Source organism: Lycium barbarum, unplaced genomic scaffold, assembly GCF_019175385.1.
Source record: "Lycium barbarum isolate Lr01 unplaced genomic scaffold, ASM1917538v2 unchr_scaffold_15, whole genome shotgun sequence".
NCBI classification, from domain to species: Eukaryota; Viridiplantae; Streptophyta; class Magnoliopsida; order Solanales; family Solanaceae; genus Lycium; species Lycium barbarum.
Genome location: NW_026843462.1, coordinates 106,262 through 130,675, shown reverse-complemented (window position 1 = coordinate 130,675; position 24,414 = coordinate 106,262). Strand labels below are relative to the sequence as shown.

Below are 24,414 nucleotides of genomic sequence, written 5' to 3'. Positions count from 1 at the left end.
ATCTTTCCCTTGTCGCTCGAGGACGAGCGATTGTTTGATTGGTATCTGATGTAACGACCTGTTTGGTCGTTCAACACTTTTGGACTCTTTTTCGTTAAAATACCCTTTCCGTAGCCTTAAATGGTATTCTTAACTTGTGGGGAAAGGGGCACAGTTATATAATTGATGAGTAATTTTTGAAATATATTTATTTAATGTGTGAATAGCTTATTCATAGGAATTTTATCGCACTTTTATAAGGTATAAGTTGGTGAGTAATGTAATTTACTAAATGGGTCAATTTTTACCTGATACCTATTGATCGAGTAAAAAGGTTACTTTGGATAATTATTTTCGTTTTCGGCAAAAAAGGGGGGCAACTAGCCTGACACAGGTACGAACTTGATAATTTTTGTGATTCATTAATTTCTAGGAAACAAGTCCCTTGACATTAACTATGGTATTAGTATTGGGTGGAAATGCACTTAATTAGTAATTTATTTTCCACTTCTGTTGGTGGTTAGCCGTATGACACTAGGATACAAAGTTAGTGGTTCAATCAATTTAAGGAATTAAGTGGAAGGTTTTTTTTATTAGAAATAAATGAAGTGGGCAAGCCACTTTTATGATGTTGCCAGGAATAAGTGACATAAAAGAAGAATTAAGTGGAATGTTTTTTTTAATTAGAAATAAATGAAGTGGGCAAGACACTTTTATGATGTTACCAGGAATAAGTGACATAAAAGAAGAATTAAGTGGAAGGTTTTTTTTTTAATTAGAAATAAATGAAGTGGGCAAGCCACTTTTATGATGTTGCCAGGAATAAGTGACATAAAAGAGGAATTAAGTGGAAGGTTTTTTTTGGTTTACACGGAAAGAGGGCAAAAGATAGAAAAGAACGGGAGAACGCAATAACTGAAGAGATTTTCGTACATACAATTTAAGGGCATCAAGTAAGTCTCATTTGAATTATTGATTCTGGGTGTAATTTAATTAATCCTCTATGTGTTTAGTGGTTAGGTTATAGTGTTCATGTCAAAGATGATATTAGTAATGATTGTGGGTTCATCTTGCTTTTTATGAATATGAAGAATTGCAGCATTTGTTCGTAGCTTTTCTTGGCAAATCGGATAACTCCCTTTTCTTGTCCATTTATCTTTTCATATAACCATTAATATAGTATTAAGCCTTGGTAGAATTTTTCATTTTGTAATTACGTCATGTGTTATAGGGCAACTTTAATATTTCCATGAATGACATAAAATAAGTGTTCTAATTTACCATTTTGATTGGGTAATGATTATGAATAATTGTGGGCAATAATGAGGATATGTTTCTAAGCTACAAGTTTTCTAATGCTAATGAATTCACGTGTAATGCGTATTCCAAGCTACTGGTCCGTCCATTTCTTCATGTTTCAAAATTTCTTTTATGACTTTGATGCTTTGACTATAGTTTTGATATATTGGGTGTATGAAGTCGAATATTAGATGTGTTAAATTATATGTACGCCTCCAAATTCCTGGCACTTAAGATTTTGGGGAAATTAAAGGTTTCGATTCCTAGTCGTAAGAAAGGAGAATTAATGATTTGAGAGTCCATTTATGGATGAAATTGACCAATTTTAAAAATATGTGATCCTTAGATAATGGGTGAAATAATTTTTCAATAAAATGACAATCTTGCCCTACTTTTTGGGTTGCGTTTTTGGGTTTCGAATATAAATATAGCAATATGGGTGTCCTTAGATTCGTATTCTAACATAGATCGCATATTTTATAGATTTTGATCGTTCAGAGGCTCTACGCAATGGGAAGGCATTAGTTTGATTGTTCGTGGCACCCGCTCGGCATTGAGGTAGTTTACGGTCTACTTTAGTTAGACTCTGATTAGAGAATCGTATGTAATTGTAGAAAGTGACGGGGATAGCATATAGGCCTTCAGGCATGAAGGGGAGGTGGATTCCAATTAGGTTGGCTTTGTCAGCTGTTATGTGGGCTTGTCGCCTTATGCGTTATTTTCTGTGATTATCACCTGTTTCTATCTCTGTCATATACTAGCTCCCTCATCATATGAAAAGGAATGATAATATTAATATGACTTGTATTTGTTGATTGTTCATTGGTGATATTGTTGAGACTGATATCATGCATGACGTGCTTTCCATATTATTCTTGTGATGATGGTGAGCTAAGTGATTGAGAGACTCCGAGGTTTTTGCCGGAGATTGAGAGTGACAGAGAGACTCCGAGGTCTTTGCCGGATATTGAGAGTGATTGAAATCCTCTGAGGTTTCTGCCGGAGAGCTCGAGTGGTACATGGACTTCGCGGGACCCTCATGGGTCATGGCTTTGGGGCACTGCCCTTAGCATGTGTGTACGAGAGTGGAGTAAGAGAGGTGACTATTGCATTGCATTCCATTCATCCACTCATATATTTGACTGATCATTTGGTGAATTATATCTGTCTTGGTTTATTTCATGATTCCTTTACACTTTACTTGTTTATGATACCTGACCATACCTGTTTGCTCTATGTGCTACTTGTTGGTTTCAACTTCTTCATGTGTTATCTAATCATTGTCGGCCTATGATGCTTACCGGTACAAGTGTTGTACTGATAATACTCTTGCTGCACTTTTGTTGAGTGCAGAGTACGATCCAGGTTCCAGTTCTACACCCCGTGGTTGATACGCGAGGGTGACATCTCTCAGTCATTCAGGGTGAGCTACTTGGTCATCCGTGGCCCCTGAAGGACCTCCTCTATTTAATTTTGTTTTTGTATTCGACAGATAATTTGTAGCCTTCAGGTATTTTCAGACCTTTATTCCATACTATGTTAGCGCTCTTGTACCCTCTGACCAGATTTTGGGGTTGTCGAGACATTTCTAGTTATGATAAGTATTTAAGACTTGATAACTTATTCTTATTTAATTTTCCGCTTATTTAACTTGTTATTAGTAATGTGGTTCGCCTACTCGGAGGGATAGTGTAGGTGCCACCACGACTTGCGAATTGGGTCGTGATATATAAAGACAATTAAAAAAATATAGAAAGAGGAAGAAAGTGCTGGCCTTGCTAGTCTTCTTATAGAAAGAAAATCTAGAGAGTGTAGAGAGAAGAAAAATGTGTGTGAGGTAGTGTCCAAGTGATGAAAAAATATGAAGACATATCTCATCTATTTATAATACAAAGTGATCCCTTGTTTTGTCCAAAAAATAAAGGATTACACCACATTGTCCCCTTAATGCCACATTTGGTCTTTGGGTTATTGTCCAATAGGGATTTCACCTTTTTAACCAATGTTTAAAAATTTATTAATCAATGAATGAAGAACCCAACCCATCACTTCAAATGTCAACATTTTAAAAAGTGACCTGACCTTAACTTGATTGAATTCTTGCTCTGCGTTTAAGAATTAATTGCTTCGATTTTCTCTACACTGACGGACTGTACTAAAATATCGTTAACTAATACATGTATAAGTGTTAATGTATGTATAAAATATAAATATTAATGTATAAGATATAAAAATATACAGGCTATAAAATTAAGAAACGATTATTAACTGCACAAAAAATGGTAGTATTACGTTGTACATGTGAAAAAATAATGTTTCTTGAAAATGACAATAAATTGATAAAATTCCTAAAATAAGGATAATTTTCGATAAATTGTCAAAAAAATACAAAATTGTGTAAAAAACTATTTTGTGCTCTTTAACGAATCAGGACCACCCGAAACGTTAATTTTAAGCACGTCGAGCTAAAATTAGGTGTCAACAGCAGCAAGTTTCGGAGTACGTTGTAAGCGTACACGACCTTTTCAAGAGTCATCCAAATTTTTAAGGAGGGGGCATTTTAAGCGTAGAGTAGGCGCAAAGCAAAGCAGCCACTATCGACCACGTGCCTCCTCGAACAACCTTGTTAATAAGCCCTAACCTAGGTCAGCCTTTAGGACACTTTTATGTGTATCATGTCATTTGGACCTAGCAAGACTCGATCCTTGGTATCGTGTTTCTTTGTACAAGACTTGCCCCAAAATGATGTCAAACTGGGCCGGCGACCCAAAAAGCATTAATCATCCCTATGTGCTACTTGTTCATCTTGAGGGTAAATGGCTCATTGGCGGATTGATTTGGTGAAGTGTGTTTGAAAAAAAAAATCGTAACTTTAGGAGTTCTAGCGTCTATATAAAAGAAAAGAAAAATTCCCTTTCTTTCATTTATTAGAAAAAAAAAAGATTTTTTTTATTCCTATGCATTTTGTTCAACAATAAAATTCCTATAAGATTTTACTTTCTTTATTTCTTAAAAAGAAAAATGTTTGGTTTGGTTTTAGTCTCTTTAGTACATGTCTTAGTTAAAAATCCAAAATTATTTTTATTTTTATTATATTCCATGTTTTTAAAAAAAAAATTAAGAAAGAAAGAGAGAAATAGAAAATAGTTGTTCTTTTCGAGTCGAGTGTCAGTTTTTCAAAGTGTCCTTAACAGTCTAATCGGGACGAACTACGAACACCTGATTTTCGTCCCTCGGGGGGACGATACATAGGCAACCCTCCTCGGGTTCGGTGATCTTTATTAAAACAAGGAAAAAGAGTTTTGATCCTTATTCAAAATTTTTAAAAAAATTAAAAAAAGAAGTCTTCTGATCTATATAAAAAAAAGAGTTTTTATTTTTGATTCAAGAAATCCAAAAAACAAAAAAGGGAAAAGGACAAAAAACCGCATAAAAAGATTTTTCCTTTCGATAGTTTACAGGTTCCTTCGGTAGGAATTTCAAACTTAGAAAACCAAAAAATTTCTTTGACAAGTCCTTTAGGATTCATTTGTTAGGAAATTCAAAAATCCAAAAATATCTTTTTAAGTCTTGTTTGTTTCGAAATTCAAAACAATTTTATTGATTGCTTTATGCCGAAACTTCTCGAACTACGCAAAGATCTTATTTATGTTTAACATTTTACATAGGCAACCCAAGTCGGGTTCGATCGAATTATTATAGTGAAAGAGTTGGGAAAAAAAGGGTAGAGAGAAGAGAAAGATAGTTGAAAAGAGAGGAAATAATGGGGAAAGAAAAGAGAGAGTCATGGCAACGAAAAGAAAAATGAAAGAAGGAAAGGCCAAAGCGGTGGAAATTGGGATGATGCCTAAATGACCTTATGCGCTCGAAGTCATTCTAGAACTAATAATTGTGACTAGGTGCATTGCATACAATGTGATATCGTACTTTTAATGCCCTAACATTGACACCTTGTTTCTGAATTATGATTTATTAAAGAGAGTGATTGGTTTGTGGCATTTTGGTGAGTCATCTGGATAATAACGGGTCAAAAGGAAAGTAGCCATGACTAGCAAAGAATTAGACACTACCTGTCACGACCCAATCCGCCATGACTGGCACCCACACTAACTCCTAGTGGGCGAACCAATACGCTTAACCATCTACTCATTCAAAGTCCATTTTTTTAGCCAATTCATAACAAATTAAACACAAGATTAATCAAAAGTAGTCATGCCATAAAACCATAATGTGAATGTGGAAATCCTAACTATTACAATCCCAAAATCCAAAAGTCACCGTACATGGATTCTAATCCAAAACATGTCTTACTTCAGTTCATACTATCTGAAGTAAATAAACATCAATGTCTGGAATGAATATAGACATTAGATAAAGGAAGATCTTCCAGCGGCCTGGCATGGATAGAAAGATCTATGAAGAACTTACAAGGTCTTGGAGGTCATAGAAGTGTTTCGTAAAAATACCTATGCATGTTCCCTAATGTCCATTTTCCTACTGATTTCAAGGTCGCAAAGTTTGACAAATACGATGGACATGGTGATCCCGTGGCCCACTTGAAGAGGTATTGCAATCAATTAAGAGGAGATGGGGGTAAGCAAGAGTTGCTTATGGCCTACTTCGGTAAGAGTTTGACGGGTTTAGCCTCAGAATGGTTCATTGATCAAGACTTCACTAAGTGGCATATTTGGGACAACATGGCTCAAGAATTTGCCCAGCAATTTCAATACAATATAGACTTAGTCCCTGACAAGAAGCCCCTAATCAATTTGAAGAAAAAATCTACAGAAATTTTCAAAGGAATTTTCCATTAGGTGGCGGGAGCAGGCTGCTAGGGTAAGACCACCGCTGAAAGAAAGTGAGGTTGTGGAGACTTTTATCCAAGCTCAAGATGAAGAATATTATCAACACATGCTCCCTGCCTTGGTCAAATCATTTGTTGAAGCCACTAAAATGGGGGAGATGACAAAAGATGGGATTAGAGCAGGATGTATTGTGAGTTTTGCTACCTTTAAATCCACCACATATGCAGTTCAAAGTGGGTCAAGAAATCTTGGGATAAAGAGCGATGGAAATTTTGATATTGCAATGATTGCATCTGGACGAAGTCAAGGTCCGAGGGGCCGCCATCGTCAATATACTCAGCCTCAACGTTGATCACCAAATTACACACAATGGCAAGCACCAACACCACAAAATCCTCATCCGTCTCCACAAAATTTCCGAGCACCATATAATCCCCGTTCTAGGCAAGAGTATGGAAGGAAACAGAGGCCAAGGGATAGTTTCACACTTATTGGAGAAAATTATACGATCTTGTTCTAGAAATTAAGACATTTAGGCATGATCACTCCTCTACTCGGGTCTACTTTTGACCCACATTCAAAAAGTTTTGATCCCACCGTATGGTGTGCATATCATTTTGATATTCAGGGACACAGTACTGAAGACTGTCGCACTTTAAAAAAACAAATAGAAAGAATGAATCAAGAAAAACTGATTGTGGTACAGGACAGCGACACTTAAAGCGTCACAGATAATTCTTTACTGGCACATGATGATGCATACTTCGTGGCAATGAGCGAGTTGGCTAAAGGGACCCAGAACCTATTTGTTGAGGATAATGTATTTGACATTGGTGAAGGTTCTAGTAGTGTTGATATGCAACTTAGCGGCTAAGGTGTCAAGCTCAGCAATTGAGGAAGTCACTCTTTTTCCCATTTGGAAGGAGTACTGGTAGCTTGTTTTGACGATCTTTCTGTTATCCGGATTATTCAGGGTTGTAATCTGGGTTTTACTTTTCTTATTTTAATGTTCAAACCCTTCTATCCTTTTTGTTTAATGGAAAGAGAAAATTCATTTTTGTCAAATTTTTAATTCATTTTGTTTAGTTTTATTTGGTATAGTTTGTTTCAGGCTGGTTCTAGTGATATGGCATGCATGCGAATTTTTTGGTCAGATTTTAAAACCTGGTCTAGCCAGGGGACAAATGCACCAAAACTTGAAAATTGTGAAGAAGAACATTTGAGGAAACAAGCAGAGACAAGTATGAAGGAAAAACGAGAGACAATATCCAACAATGCATTTGTTGTGAAGGGACACCATATGATTTTCATTTCTCATTCTCAAATTGCGTGTTTTGTACTTGATATTTTTAAGGATTGGTATGGCGAAGGCATTTCATTCTGCTATGTAAATGTTGTGTTACCATTTGTTACCGCTGTTGAGCCTTAGTTTTATTTTCTTTCATACCCCTCTTTTGGAATCGAAATAGAATCAGAAAAGAAAAGAAAAGAGAAGGACAACGAAAAGAAAAACAAAGAAGGAAACAAAATCACACAAACCACAAAAAAAAAGAGAAAACACAAGAAACGAGCTGCTTGAACTATGTCTGACCTGATTCTTATCTCAACAAGATACGTAGGCAACCCTACTCTGGGGGTTCGGTCCAATCAAAGAAAATTCAAAATTTCCCGTTTCAAAGAAACTGGGACAAATATTATTTTTCCTTTTGAGTCGATTCCAAAAGTTGTAAGTCTCACTCCTATTAATTTTGTGTTGTCTTCAAGCCTCCATGCCATCCTTTCTTTTCAACCCTATCCAAAAGCCACATTACAACTAAAGAAAAGACCTTCAGATCAATCATTGAGAATGTCAAGGCTGAACACGCTATGAGTATAAGATATTTGCATCACGGGCATCATCTGTTTGCATTAGCATAAGAAAAGTGGAAGAAAAAATGAAAATGAGAGAGTCTTACTGGTGAAAACCTTCACAGGCACCATAGGGCGATGGGGAGTTGAGAGAATTAAAAATAAGAGAGTCTTATTGGTGAAAACCCTCGTGGGCACCGTATGGCGATGGTAAGATGAGAGACAAACAAATGACAGAGGTTTAGTGGTGAAAACCCTTCGAAGCACCTCTGGCCGAATGAGAGTCCTGAATCTATTGAAGAGAGGTCGGGATATGAAACCTTAATTTCAAAATAAGTTATGAGAGCACAACAGGAGTTAAAGGATAGATTGGTTGAACAGATTTGGCTGCTCAATCCAAAATTCATGTCACGACCATTGAAGCCAGCTACCACATTCAGATAAGTGTCCCTTACCTTAAGAACTCAAGAACCCTTCCATTCCAAGATCCCTTCGCCTTGAAGTATCCTCCAAAGCTTCTACAAGAAGAAGAGACAAGCTTCAACAAGACTTTGAAAACCCTAGGCACTTGATTCTCAATTTTTATCTTTGATTTATCTTGCGTTTACTTAGGAAATGTCTGAGAGGGTTTCTAGAGGTCTCTAGGGTCTTTTGGGAATGAAAACATGAAGGAAAACGAGCTTGGACCTTTTTAAACACTTAAAAACATTCCCACCGCCTCAAATGTATGCCCTCCATGTACGGGTGTACTTCCATGTACGTCCCATACCTTTATCACGTACTTGGACCCTAAAAAATCCAGCAGCCTCCCAACTTTTAAAAAATAAGGTATGGGATATACTTTTTATGTACGGGACGTACTTTATTTTTGTACGGGACATACATGATCCCGTACTTCTCAGATTTACGATCTGTCAGTTGCATTGGAAAGACGACTCTCAGAACTTGAATATACATAGGTCATGAATTTCATAACTCATCGTATGCTAGAAGACATACCTCCCTAAAGTTGGATCAAAATTCTGCCAGGTTTTTCCGGATTTTTCACGAACTTAATTCCTTTGATTCACTTGACTCCGAAACCTTTAAATACTCACTTAAAACTTGTAAAGGTCTCCCTTAACCTTATAGGAGTTCCATGGCCTCTTCGGTTTACATTAGTTTACTTACGACATAAACGGCGCAAATTTACGAGGTGTAACAAAGTTGCACAAAATAATTGTCCAGAAATTCACGAAGAAGGAAGTCAATGAAGGGTAGAGTATTTGAGATAATGAAAATTGGTATATGTTTAGCTCACAAATGATGCTCCTTAAATAGGCAAATCATCTACGTTTTCATCCGTCAGAAAGATGTGACTTCCCAAATGAGGTTAACTGAATAAAACATTATACTTGCTTTAATGACAAAATTTTCATAAAGACAAGTAACTTCAAGTATTCTGAAAAGCTAATATCTTTTCTTCGACGAAGTTACAAATTCAGAAATCGTCTTTTGAATGAATGTGAACCATTTATGAAGAAGTAACTTAATTCTTCCACTTCGCATATACTTACGATTTAGAGATTGCACAGATTGATTGAGGAGAATTACAAGTTTTATTCTTGGCATTAAATAATAAGGAATAATATCAACAATCCCCCACTAAAGCAAAGATAAATAATAGGAACAATTTCTAGGCAAAAGAAAGGAACATGTACTTAAGTATCAATATCTTTCGATTTGAATTGACACATTGTGAAATGAGGCAACAACAAATATCCACAAAGTGAAGTACTCTTGAACTAAATGGACATAAGTTGAGACCCCCACAACATGTACCATATCCTTAAATTTCCTGCAAACTCTGCAATACTCACAGTGCTTTTATGGCCATGCACCAAATCTCGGGTCTCATGAATGCTCTAGAAAAACAGCCCAAGTTTTTCATAAAAGGAGGCCAAACATTTACACTCACGTAGGTGATTCCATCAAGTCTATCTTCAACATAGACTACCATAAGGCCATGGAATCATTAAGAGCAAAATAAGCTCAACCTTTCTCATATCAAGCGGCAAATCCATTCAGTGCTTCTCAATAGCACCACCACAATGGGTTATGGAAACATTAAGAGTAAAACTCAAGTAAATCAATCAAGTGCGTCTCAAAAGCACCACCACAACGGGCTATGAATTATGAGTAAAACTCAACCTTATAAATCACTACCATACGCCATAAGGATAGGATATGTAGTGCATATTGATGGCCTATATGGCTTCGTTTGACCAAAAAGGGGTATCCACCATATTACCTCAGTCCATGGGCTTTAGCCCTACCCCCTCGACGTTTTAAGAATTATTTTCCTTACCAAACCCTTGGTTTAAGGATCTATCAAATTTCTTTTGGACCTTACATATTCCAAGAGAGTAACACCATGTTTTAACAACTGTTTCACTGCACCATGTCTGATGCGAATATGTGTCTCCTTTTTTCATTGTACACACTGTTCTTGGCAATCCCAATTGCCGCCTGTGAGTCACAATGTAAAGCGACTGGTGTTGCTTGTTCCCCCATAATGAAACATCGACCAATAGATTTCTCAGCTACTCGACTTCTTGCTTCATCATTGTCCATTACTCAGTTTGCATCACAACATCCTTCTAAAGACAACATAAATTTTATTAAATGCAAATATCAATAGTATCTCTCAAGTACTTTAACAAATAATGAAGAGCATCCTAATAGGGTTATGAGTATACCTGCTCAATCTGCTAACAACACAAACTATATCAAGCCGAGTATAATTCTTGAGAAAAATTACACTACAAATTACTTTAGCATATTCAATCTGAGAAACACTAGAAACTTTATTCTTTCTCAGTGTATGTTAAAAATTTAGGGAATCCTCGCAGGAAGTACATCAAAACAATCAAACTTTTTCCACATTTTCTCAATACAATGAGACTGACATAACGAGAAGTTGTTAGCAGTTTTTCTTTTTTCCTAAAACTACATCTGCTTCTCCTAAGTCTTTCATTTCAAATTAAGAAGATAAAAAGTTCTTTGTTTCATTAACAACATTGACACATAGTGCCAAATATTAACATGTCATCCACATATAAACATATAATCACACAATCTGATCCTACCATCCTGGAATAAACACAGGTGTCAGATGTATCAACAACAAACTTATTGTTTACTAACACATTCTTTATCCTTTTAACAACCATGGTTAATAGCCATTGTTATAATATTATAATAGACCCTTTATTAGCATTTGTAACAAACCACATTTAACTAGCCATTAATAGACTTTGAGTTCTTGTACTCAAATGGCCACTGCCCATTGATCAATAGCCTTGAATGACAGTTACAAAATGTTGAGAATATGGTTTGTAACAGATAGACATCAGCCTCTTTATTTTCTCACATTCTTTAATCTCTTGATTGTCATACGTTGGAGCATTTTAAGTAGCCATTTGATGGGATGGTTGTTCTTGCCTATAAATATTCAAACCTTTTCTTTTGGAAGAGATAACACCTAGAAAAACTCACATTTTCATTTATCAAACATACTTTACAAGAGGCATCAAAATTATTATAAAGGTTCACCAACCTTAGGATAATATTTAAATGTAAATACTATTTATTCACATGGTCAAAAAATTATAGAACACCAATCAAGTATAGATATGATCCTTCCAATTTAAATATTTCATATCATTCCATAACTTGTAGTTAAACTCTACATGATCTTTTATGCAATAAATTCATGTTAAGATATAATGAAATTGCAAATCACCATAAGCATATCACATATGTTACGCATTTAAAGATCATCACAACATGAATCATCTACCCTAACATTTATATCGCTAATATTTCGTAAGAAACACATGAGTAGATTTATAATAAATAGGAGTGGAGTTCTAAGAAAGTAGAACCCAATTTTTGTCACTTTCTTTTCTTGCATTTTTTAGTTGTCTTTATCTTCCAATTAAAATATGACAATTCCATTCCCAAAGAAAATTATTGTTGTCTCGGTTTTCTTCATGTATACCAAGTGCAAGATTCATCATCTAACTTTGGCATTAATTCACTATTCATTTATTAATTTTTCTAAAACTATGCTCACACAGTTTAAGGGATACTGCAAAATAGGAATGGTTTCCAATTAACTCAAAGTTAAGACGTAAATCATATCTCTTTAAAAGGACCTCCATAACTCACACCTTTTCAACATCTACCCTTAATAACAATTAACAATCATAACTCTCATTTTTCATGTCCATAATTCCAAACACTTAATATTTGAGTTAATGACACTTTAGGAAGTTTCACCATGTATTCTTCTGTAAGTTATTTCCTTTTTCTTAATAATTGTTTATGATGGACAAACATTTCTCAATTTCAAACATTTTAAATTAAGGCATCCATCATAAGGAATCAATCTATACATTTTTTTTTCATGACCACATTCTTAGAGAGGAAATAAATGTACTTTACCTTTCATCACTAAAATATGTATAAAATTATTTTACCTCTCCATATCTTACTGATTAATATTGTATAAAATAAATCGCTTTCAAATTGTTGGACATATTAACAATGTCAATCAGAAAATGAACAAAAGGATAGAATCAACTCATCAAATTAAATCGTTGTGTCGTGGCAAACCATTGCCTTGAAAGCGATTTCGGCCCGACTCCGGTGTAAATCATTAAGGCCGGTCACTCCCCAAAGTTTCACAGCACTCCCATTCAAGTTGTACAAAATAATTGCCTAGAAATTCACGAAGAAAGGAAGTCAATGAAGGATAGAGTATTTGAGATAATGAGAATTGGTACATGTTTAGTTCACAAATGATGCTCCTTAAATAGGCATATCATCTACGTTTTCATCCATCAGAAAGATGTAACTTCCCAAATGAGGTTAACTGAATAAAACATTTACTTGCTTTAATGACAAAATTGTCATAAAGACAAGTAACTTCAAGTCTTCTGAAAAGCTAATATCTTTTCTTCGACGAAGTTACAAATTTAGAAACCGTCATTTGAATGACTGTGAACCATTTATGAAGAAGTAACTTAATTCTTCCACTTCACATATACTTACGATTTAGAGATTACACAGATTGATTAAGAAGAGTTACAAGTTTTATTCTTTGCATTAAATAATAAGGAATAATACCAACAAGGTTCTTCAAACTTAAATATCTGATGTTAGAATTTACATTAATGTTAATCGCAATATTATTTACAATAATATTTTTCCTTTCGAATTTATTCATTGTTGATATATTGATTGTTTTTCTTCATATAAAAGAGTCAGCAACAAAAATCAACTGTCCAATCAAGATAAAGCCAAAAGCTACATTAATATTTGTCACAATAACAAACAATTTAATTGTAGTGAAAGAAAAGGTCATTAACGTCAGTCATGCAAAACTAGAAAGTTCAGAACGTTAAATTTCATTCATTCAATTGTCAGTATGCGAGTACGGAAAAGTCAGATATGCCATGTATACTTGCGTGAGGGACTCATTAAGTGACAAGTGGACTGTAGGCCTCTTCTCTAATTTAAGGCTAAGAATAGCATCAAGAAGAGAGAGAAATATATTAATCTGTATAATAGTGACATGGTTCCAACAGAATTGTGCTAAATAAAAATATATTAAATTGATGGTTCCACATACTCTATAATGCTTGTTCATTCCAAAGAGAAAAGTAATTGACTTTTCTTGTTCAGCTCAATGTTCCATCTTCTTCCTTCTCAACTAAACAATGACAAATTCTATTCCAACCAATATTTTCAAAAAATTAAAACTACATGTCTAGCTATGGTAGATTAAACATGCAATTTCTTTGAAGATTGGTGTTCAATTTTGATTGTCATCCTTACTGATACTAAAATAAAAAGTTGACATCTGTTACAAAAAAAGAATCAAAAATTAGTTCTAGATCTTGGTTTTTTCTGTCTAAATCTAGCTCAATTACTTGGATCTTCTCGTGCCAAAGAAATAAACACTTTGTCATCTCCTTATTTCTGTTGTAAGTCTTTGCTCCTTTTCAAATACCAAAACCTTTTGCTACGACATATGAATTATAGGCATTGTATGCTTCCTCTTCAGAATGAAATTTCATACCAATCTCAAAGACAAAGTTCTTGTTAATGTTATAAACTCTATGTGCTCTTGTGGAATATTCTTGATCGTTAACATTGAAATCTGCAACAATAATATTTAGGTTATAAGTATCGAAACTCAAGGAACAGCTAACATATTAATAAAATCTAGTTAATATAGGACCTCCATACTTGAATTAAGAGAATCTCATATAAGTGAAATATATTACCTTCTTGATCAGAAGGCCCTTTATCAACATGTGCATCCTCCATTTTTTTTTATTTGAACCACAATCTGCACAAGAAAAAAATTGTACATTAAAGACTACCTATTGCCAAAAGTTACTAGTATATAAAAAAATCAATATATACTTTTTGTGATGTTATAAAGACTCTACTTAAAATATATTTGAATATGTGATTCTCCAGTAGTTTTGAATGTCATTTTTTTGGATCATTATTTGGAGTTGGTCTTATTTCTATTTTATAATAAGTAATGTTTTTACATTGCAGGATCTTCCCAACAAACTATGAAGGTCCTGCGTGACAATAATAAATGACATACAAAGGTGTGGACCAAAAACAAATATGAAAAAGAATGTACAAAGGTGCTCCACATCAGTGAGCATTAGATGATTTTGTACAAAAATAAGCAACATTTTGCTTCCAAGTTGTGTATAAAATATTTTATCCTGATGGTATATATGCACCAAAATAAGGTTCAGCTCTTCATTTTCTTATTTGAAACTTTGGCAAGAGAATGTGATTGCACAAATACAATTTATTTGAAGAGAAAAAAAGAGAAGAAATAAGTTCATAGATTTATACATTTGGAAGAGTGTTTCCTGTAACTTTACTTGACTTTTGGATATCTCTTGAGAGTGCACTAGCAATTACATGACTTTTGGATATCTCTTGAGAGTGCACTAGCAATGGTGTATTTTTTCTTTGGGTGAAATTTACTTTACTTGATTTAGATGTGATCTGTGTTTTCTTTTTGTTTTTACTTTTTTTCAATTGGTTTCATTTGCAAAAGTAGAGAAGGGGCCCGCAGTCCAAGTGCCAAAATATTAATGGAGCCTCACACACATTTTATTGGTCGTACTTCACCCATAGTAAAACTATTATGCGAGTACGGTTTAGTATCTGATTTTGCTATTTAGAGGAGTATACAAAGCTTTTGTATAAAATTTATCAACTCTAACTGCAAGTTTAATACTACCTCTGTTCATTTTTATTTGTTCACTATTATTAAATATAAATTTCACTTTACTTATTTACTTTAACATATCCTTAACATTAACTATTCATTCTCCAAATTATTTCCCTGGACTTTTTGAAATACTAATAGTAATGGATACTATGATATATGCACTTAAAAAATTGAATGTAACTTAAATAATCGCTCCGTCCGTCCCAAAATAAGTATCACATGAGTAAAAAAAAAAGACCAAAATAAGTGTCACCTTAGAAATTCAAGACAAAATTTGACAGATATTTCCAACCATGCCCTTAGCATTAAAGAAGTAGTCCTCTTTAATATTGCTCAATTCTAAAAAATATCTAGTAATAAATAGGGATAGTTTAGTAAACTTCACATTATATTTATTGATTTAAACTTCACATTATATTTATTGATTTAAACTTCACATTATATTTATTGATTTGTTAATGGACGTGATTTTTACTAAGGTGACACTTATTTTGGGACGGAGAGAGTATTGACTTGGCAAACCCCTTAAGGAGCCATAAATATAATGATAATTTTACTATATCACCTCTGCTTATAATTAAGTTATCTATTGGTTGAAATCAATTAAACATGCTTTAAAAGTTGTGCAGTCACTAACAATTCCTTTGAGTTTCCAACTCAATAATTAATAATAAGGGTAAATAGGTATGAAATGATAAATTATCTCTTGGTTTTCCTGTACAAGTAAAAATAGACATTTATTTTTAGTATACATGGCAAGTAAAAATGGACGGAGGAAGTAGTAAAATCGGCTACGGATACAACGGGCAATTTGCACGATTGCCCTTATTCGAGGGTGGTCTTTAATTTTTGCCCCTCAAATTACTGATCTTTAATTTTTGTCCTTCGCCTAAAAACTCATGGGTTCCGGATTCGAACTTCTGCTCAGTTAAAAATTTAAATAAAATCGCAAGGCAGAATTTGGATTCGCAAGACAGAATTTGCCTGCAAAACACTACCTTAAAGCAGGCAAAACTCTCCCTTAAGGTAGAGTTTGCATAAGGCAAACTTAAGGTAGAGGTTGAATCCAAAATTCTGTCTTGTGAACAATTTTTTTATCTTTGACTGAACAGAATTTGAACCCGGAATTCATGAGTTTTTAAGCGAATGACAAAAATTAAAGACCAACAATTCGAGGGAAAAAAATTAAATACAATTCCTACAAGGAGGTGGGCCACGCAAAACCAAGTTCCAAGGGCAGAGGCCCAAGACAGACTTTAATTCAAAAGAACTTTGAAACCCAAGACCACCCATTTCACAATTTGAACTACTTACTAATCTCAACGGTCCCTTTCATTTATCAATCAAAAATCACACACAGAGTGTCACAAAATTCGGGTCACTGATCCACACTTAGTACAAACATTTGGCTCTAATTAGTTTCGAATTACAATGTTAGTGAATAGAACTTAAACCCTAATGTAAATGGAATGCTAAGCTAGGTATTTGGTACAATATTGATTGAAGGGAAAATTTTGATATTAATGGAGCTCAATTCTTTGTAGTATTAGGGAGTTTTTGGTATTAAATAGTTAAAAATCCTCAATTTCTGATGTCATTAAACTGATAGTTTTAATCTGGGCTGTTGTCTATTGAAAAATTAAGTACTTTGTTGAACAAGACTATAGTTTTAAATGCTAATGTTATATACTATACTATTGTTGTTAAATAAACAGGTTCTGTTGTACCTGGGATTAATATGCAAATGAATGGTCTTAAAACATGTCAAACAGAAAACTTTTCAACTCCTCGAAGAGTACAACAGTTAGATTCCGCTTTGGTCACAAAAGTTGGAGTTATTATTAGAGTTCGCCCCTTTCTTCCTCGAGAAATTAACTCGATAGATGGAAAAGCAATCTCTTGTGTCTCTGTTGTCAACTCAGAATGTGAGCCTCCTGAGGATGTCACAGTTCATCTCAAAGATTATGAAACTAGGTAAGCATTTTCTCGATTGTTTTACATGCTCTAAGATCAAATATGTTTATTACTTGGACTAGTATAGTAGCACGACCTTATCCCGGGGATCAAATATGTCGTAATGAATGCTACAAGTTGGATACTTTTTTTGCTCAAGACGACAACAATATAGCTAGATACTTAGGTCATCCCGAAGAAAGAAAGTTTCAAGTACTTGGGGTCGATCATCCAAGGGAATGGCGAGATTGATAGCGATGTCACACATCGTATTGGAGCAGGATGGATGAAATACAAGCTCGCATCGGGGTTGTTGTGTGATAAAGATGTGCCGCCTATACTAAAGGGAAAGTTCTACAAAGTGGTGGTTAGACCGACTATGTTGTATGGGACGGAATGCTAGCCAGTTAAGAAAGCCCCAGTCCAGAAGATGAAGGTAGCAAAGATGTGGATGCTGAGATGGATGTGCGGGCATACCAGGAGAGATAGGATTCGGAATGAAGTGAGTCGGGATAAGATGGGTGTGGCCCCAGTAGTGGATAAGATGCGGGAAGGGAGGTTGAGATGGTTTGACCATGTGCAGCGGAGATGCGTTGATGTGGTAGTGAGTAGGTGTGAGAGACTGGTAGTGGTGGGCCTGAAAAGAGGGAGGGGTAGGCCAAAGAAGACCTAGGGAGAGGTGATTCGGCAGGATATGGCGCTACTTCAGCTTACCGAGGACTTGGCTGGTGATAGGAGGGGGTGGAGGTCAAGTATCAGGGTAGAGGGCTAGTAGGGGGCCGCGAGGATTTCTTTCCTGTATTAGGAGTGTTATTATCTTTGTTCACTCGCTTATTTTTTTCTAGATCTCTCATATAACTTGTTTGTTGCTTTCTTTCTTTAACGTCATTTATCCTATTATATGTTGCTATTACTACCTATTATTATTGTTGTCTTGGCACCTTATCTTGAGCCGAGGGTCTATCGGAAACAGTCTTCCTACCTCCCAAGGTAGGTGTACGGTCTGCGTACACTCTACCCTCCGCAGACCCCACCTTGTGGGAATATACTGGGTATGTTGTTGTTGTTGTTTTTGAAAGAACAACAGAACAATTGATCACGTTTTTCATTATGTCTGAATTGGAGTTAATTGATAAATCTTTTTAAGTTGTGTTTCTGCATTCATTTGCAAATGCAGGCTCGGGGCCTTGCTGATACTGGTGGACAGAGAAGAAAAGAAGTTTGAGTTTTTCTCTGAAAGGGTTGTCCCAGATTCTAATACAGCAGTGCATGGTACTTGACCATTATAATAACCATATCTCAGTTTTTACAGTCTGCTTCGTGTATTCTTCATCCAATTCTATATAGCTGACTCATATTAAGGTACAAGCGTGTGACAGTTTTTCAAATTATATATGTGCCAAAGCTAGTTCTAGTGTTCTCCTCCATATATTCTTCCCTCCGAAAGGTAGTAGTATAGTTGTCCTGCAGCAATTCATATTAAGCTGCAACCACGAGACAATTTTTCAATGATGTAGTGCCAAAGCTTGTCCCATATTTGTTATCAATGTTCTCATATAAAGTGGTTGAATAGCTACTTTGCATAGCTTTAGTAGCAAACTTTTACCAGTTAATGCCTAAACCGTTTGACCTCTTCGAACATGGTTTAGTTTTTAGGATATTAGCTGCTCTTTGAGTTTCTTACTTTTCAAACTTCCAAACACTAATATGTTAACATATACTAATAATAATAACAACAAACTTCCCAAACACTAATATGTTAACATATACTAATAATAATAACAACAAACTTCCAAACACTAATATGTTAACATTACCAGATGCAGAGATGCTCGCTTACACAAACCACATTACTACTACTTATAAACATTACTATTTCTTATTACAGGGAAAAAACACAAAGCCTTTCCCTGTTTCAAAAGACACAAAACTATAAACTCGACAATTTAAGACTAGTTATTTAACCATGATCTCTGCTCTGTTAAACTTTAGTTTGTTCATTTAGAACAAGTGCAAGGGTCACACTTGCAGTCAGATCCACATTTGCAGCCATTCTCAGCACAGAATTCTCCCATTTCCCTCAGCTTCGGAGTCGTAGGTACCACCCTTAACAACACAAATACAAAAAAAAATAGAAATTTGTCAACACCCACACACACACACACAAAAAAAAAAAAAAAAAAAAAAAAAAAAAAACCAAAAGCAAAAAATTGCTAATAACCGCATGATTTTCCATCAGAACACAATCTTTCAAAGAAAATTTTCCGCCATTATAAAAACTGTTACTGTCCATATTGCTCCATTTAAACTCATCTAAGTCAATAACCAGAGAGAAAATGAAACTTGATTAACAAGAAATAGACATGAGTCTGAGTTATTTATTAGTATATGTTACATTTGAAAAAGTAAAATCAGCATGAACAAATAAATAGATTTGCAAAAATACTGCCTGATTCTAATCATTGAGTCATTTTTCTCGTATTTCGGTTCATTTATGGAAACAAATTAAAATTAACATGGCTGAGTTAATATTTTATTAAAATAGAATTACACGTTCTAAGTGCAAATAAATAAATGAAGACACAACAGTCTTACAATCACATTATCTACTTAGAGAAGTTCCCATGTTCAACATAGAAAAGGCTTCATGATAAGAAATACATCAAAGCTAAACATGGGCCACTACTCCCAAGTGAATAATACATATATAAAATTACAGGATCTCCATTTTCTTCTACACTCAAAAACAGTGATCTTATTTAATAAAATACTAAATTTTTCATAACTGTGATCTTATTTAATAAAAAAACTAAAATTTTCATGTTAATCCCCATTTAAACCGTAAAAAGGAAAAGGGAACCGAGATACAAAGATAATCACACAATGATTAAACTAAGACGACATCCTTACAAATCTATTTGTGAGTTCATCTACAGCTGTCTTCATATCATTAATCAAGTTTTTATTTTACACAAAGTTCCAACCTCTTATTAATTATCAACCTCTTACAAATCCCTCTATCTATCGGGTGAGCACAAAACTCAAGAAAAAACATAGAATTTCCATAAACTCATAATCCGGATTTGCAGAATACTCTTTTTTTTGAAAAAATATTTCTCCATTTAAGCTCCAACAGTCAAAAAATATTCTCAAAAAACACCATACAAAAAACAAAACAAGCTTTTTTACGCCTCAAAAGTCTGCATAAATTTTTTTTCTAGAAAATTACCCAAAAACTTGTTCATAAACACATAATCTCTCATCAAAATTCAATCTTTGCAAGAAAATTCCCCAGAAAAAATTATCAACCTTTCAAGGACTTACATGCATGGATCATCCAGAACAGGAAGGAAAAAAAGAGAACAAAAATTTGTTCCATACAACAAAATGTAAAAAAAGATAAGATAACCACAAGTCACTATCAATAGATGAGAGGAAAAACGCAGAACAAAAAAAAAATCTAAATTCTAAATTCATTCCAACAAGACACTCAATTCAAAATTTTGCAAGAAATCCAAAATACAAACTAGCTAATAATTTGGGGTCATCTATATAAATCATTCTAAGCCCAATTCGAGCCAAAAATATCTAAAAGAACCGTTACAACCACACACAAAAAGAACAAGGCAAAAACAAAATTAACCCCAAAGTCTAATCAAAATATAATCTTGTAAGAAAATCCCCTAGAACAGAGAACAAACTTCTTAGTAACCCCAAAAATCAAATCGTTCACAAAAAAGACATCCATGCATGCATCATTCAAAAAAAATGCAAATGCATGACAGAAAAATTCGTAAAAGAAAATACATAAAATAACCACAAAAAAAGAAACTTACGGTCCCCCACAAGATCCACCACAGCAAGACATGTTTTTTTTCTGATAAGATTGATGAAAGAAAAGTATTAAAAATCAAGGAAACTTTGACGATGTTGTACGAGTATTATGGAGGAACCATGAGTGTCTATTTATAGCCGCAACGAAGGTCCAGGTAAAGGGAAAGGTGGGATGACCGTCACATGTCATGATCGGTCCATTCATGATCGTAACACGTATGTATCGTTTTTGTGTTCTCAAAATCTGTTCCCTATTTTCAAACTGTAACTCCTCCTAGTGGGCTCCGCACACTGGGAAAAGGCTGACGCGACGGGAAACCGGCCACTAGTTACAAAGCTCCAATAAGGTATCGAGAGGGCTATCACAGTCAGGTGCGAATTTCAACTAAGAGGACGCTCGTATTTTCTAGAAACTATAGAAATGTACGTCCTTCTCTGAGGGGTCAATTTCAGGTGAATATTTATCTGCATCATCAGATGTTTGCACTAAATTAACTCAATATATTAATTAAATAATTTAATATAATGAAAATATGAACTTCATCTGTCCCAATTTAAGTGTCTTAGATCTGTGCCAAAAAGAGTCTCTTTTTCTTTTTTTAGTAATCTTTAAATCACAAAATTCAAATAACATTTTTAGTACATTACACACATCTTTAGGACCATATGATTCAAAAGTTTCTTTTTTATTCCTTAAACTTTGTGTTCAGTAAAACTAAAACAATTAAATTGGGATGCAAGAATATTAATTAATACTTCCCTTTGTTCCAATCCAATTTATCTGATCGAATTTCGAGAGTCAAACAGTAAAATCTTTGACAAAGATTTATTCGTATGCCTTTTAAATATTTTAAAATGTTAATTATTGTGATTTCTACTAGTAGTTTCTAAATATATAAATTTTTTTCAAAGACTTAAAGATTGTATGTCTGAATTTACGATCAAAATAAAAACATTTGACTCTTGAAATTCGAACTGTATAATATAAATTGAGACAAAAGAGTAATAATTAGGTGATATATACACACACATCTCGTGTATGTATTTGTTGGTGTAAATATTCTGTGGAGGTAAATTTTTAACGTAATCTAATTCAAGAACAACTCCCCTCTATTCCCTTTTATGCATTGTATCAAGATTTTTCTTTTACATTTTTGCTTTATCCAATCGATAAAAAAAAAAATATTTCTTTCAATTTGATTATCATTATTAAGTGACCTTTTGTCAAATTTAGTGAGAATCAGAATTCAAATTTAAATTTTTTAAAGTATTGTAAATTGGAGTAATTTAGTAAAATAAATATTTAATTAAGTGAAGTATGATATAAAACTTATCATAATATTTATGTGATTATAAAAAGATGTTAGTAGGAGTAAATAAATTTTTAAAATTAAAAAGTTGTTAAATATAAAAATATTTTTTAAAAATAATACTACATAAATAAAATGAAATAAAATAAAATAGTACTCATGTAACTAATTTCACTAATATCTATTGACACCCCAGTTTAGGAGGAAAGTCTCACATCGACATATAACACAAGAGAGGTGATGGGTACATAAGTAAGCATATCTTACCTCCTAGTGACACGTTTTAAAGCCGTGCGGGCCTAGTCTAAATCGGACAATATCACTAGCGGGCTGGGCTGTTACAGATGATATCAGAGTTCAACTGAGTTTAGGCAAATCCCGGGTAGGCGGGATACATTTTTTTGTGCGGATTGCCCTTCAAAGGCACTGGACTTTAATTTTTGCCCCTCAAATTGGTGGTCTTTAATTTTTGCCCTTTGTCTAATACTCTGAGGTTCTGAGTTCGAACTCCAGTTCAGTAAAACAAAAAAAAACAAAAAAAAATTGCAAGGCAGAAGTTTGTAGCAAAGTTAGGCATATACGGGCAAAGGTTAGGCCTTAAGGCAAACTTTTACCCAAAATTAGGCCTTAAGGCCTAACTTTTGCTCAAAATTAGGTCTATTCGAGCAAAAGTTAGGCCCTAAAGCAGAGGTTTGTAAAATTCCAACTAAGTTAGGTTTGTAAAATTCCAATTAAGTTAAAAAAAAAAAATTGCCTTCTGCCTGATGGCAAAATTCTGCCTTAAGTCAAAGTTTTGCCTTCTGGTGAAAGCAAAACTCTACCTTGTGAATCCAAACTCTACCTTATGATTTTTTTTAAATTTTTGACTGACAGGGGGTTCGAACCCGAAATCAAGAAATTTTTAGCGAAGGACAAAAAACTAAAGACCAGTGCCTTTGAAGGACAATCGTGCAAATGACTCGCGGCATAAGCAAGCAGACCTTACGCATTAATGATGTATTTTAAAATTGTGTGGGCCTAAATTCAAAGTGAACAATATCACTAATGAGCTGATCTGTTACACATGTACTTAACTCTTGTAATACTAGCAATACATGCCCGTGCGATGGACAGGCCGAATATGTCTATTCACTTTAATTAGCCAGTCTTTAAGGTTTGTATTTTGAAACTAACTTTTAAAAACATTCTAATTGTTATTATATATACAAAATGTATTTTATGTACCATCACTTTAGTTGTAATTAAAAGTCTTTGAGATAGAAAGAGTCGGACGTTTTTATCATTATCATGACAATGAAAGTTGTTCATTGATGTAAAAGAAAATTAGTAAGAATATGAGGGAAAATTAATATTTTGATTCTAAATTTTTTCTTTTAAATTCTTTAATATTTTATATGTATACCGACAGGTTGATATCCACTTCAATTAAGTAACTGTTCAGATCCAAACATAAGAACCATTTGGTGTATATATTGGATTAAAATATTTTTATCAAATTAATTATAAAATATATTATAAATTTTTATATTAATTGTTACAAAGAAATCAAAATTAGAAAGATATATATTATATCATTAATCACCAAATTTTAATTCTGAAATGAAAATATAAAGTAATATATTTTATAAATGTAAAGAAACAATAATCAAAGACCGCAAAGGAGAGTAAATAAATAAAGTATTGACAATGAAGGAAAACGGGGATAAATGTCACTCCCTCCCTTTACTTTTACTTGTCGATGTTAACATATCAAGGAAAAAAAATTCTTCTTTTTATTTTACCCTTCACATTAATTATTCATTTTCAAATTATTTTCTGAGGCTATTGAGACTATATACCAATAACTATGGATATTATAATAAATATATACTTTATTTATTAATTTTCAAAGAACGTGCAAAGCCAAAAGTGAACAAATTATGTGTAGGAGCATTAAAATAACTTTTGGTACAAATTTACATTGCTATTGTTCGTCCTATCTTCACGTTTAAAGTATTGACAAAGAAGGAAAACAGGGATAATAAAAATAGAAAAGAAGATAAATATAGATAGAAAAATAGACATATAT

At 33.8% G+C, this 24,414-nt stretch overlaps 1 long non-coding RNA gene across 1 annotated transcript; it reads right to left on the bottom strand.

Moving 5' to 3' along the window:
• Positions 1-18,992: 18,992 nt before the first annotated feature.
• On the bottom strand, positions 18,993-21,454 carry LOC132625648 (uncharacterized). The gene is made up of 2 exons (XR_009576943.1): positions 21,039-21,454; positions 18,993-19,308 (listed from the first exon to the last, which is right to left on the bottom strand). It is a non-coding gene; the product is annotated as an uncharacterized LOC132625648 (long non-coding RNA).
• Between the last annotated feature and the right edge of the window lie 2,960 nt (positions 21,455-24,414).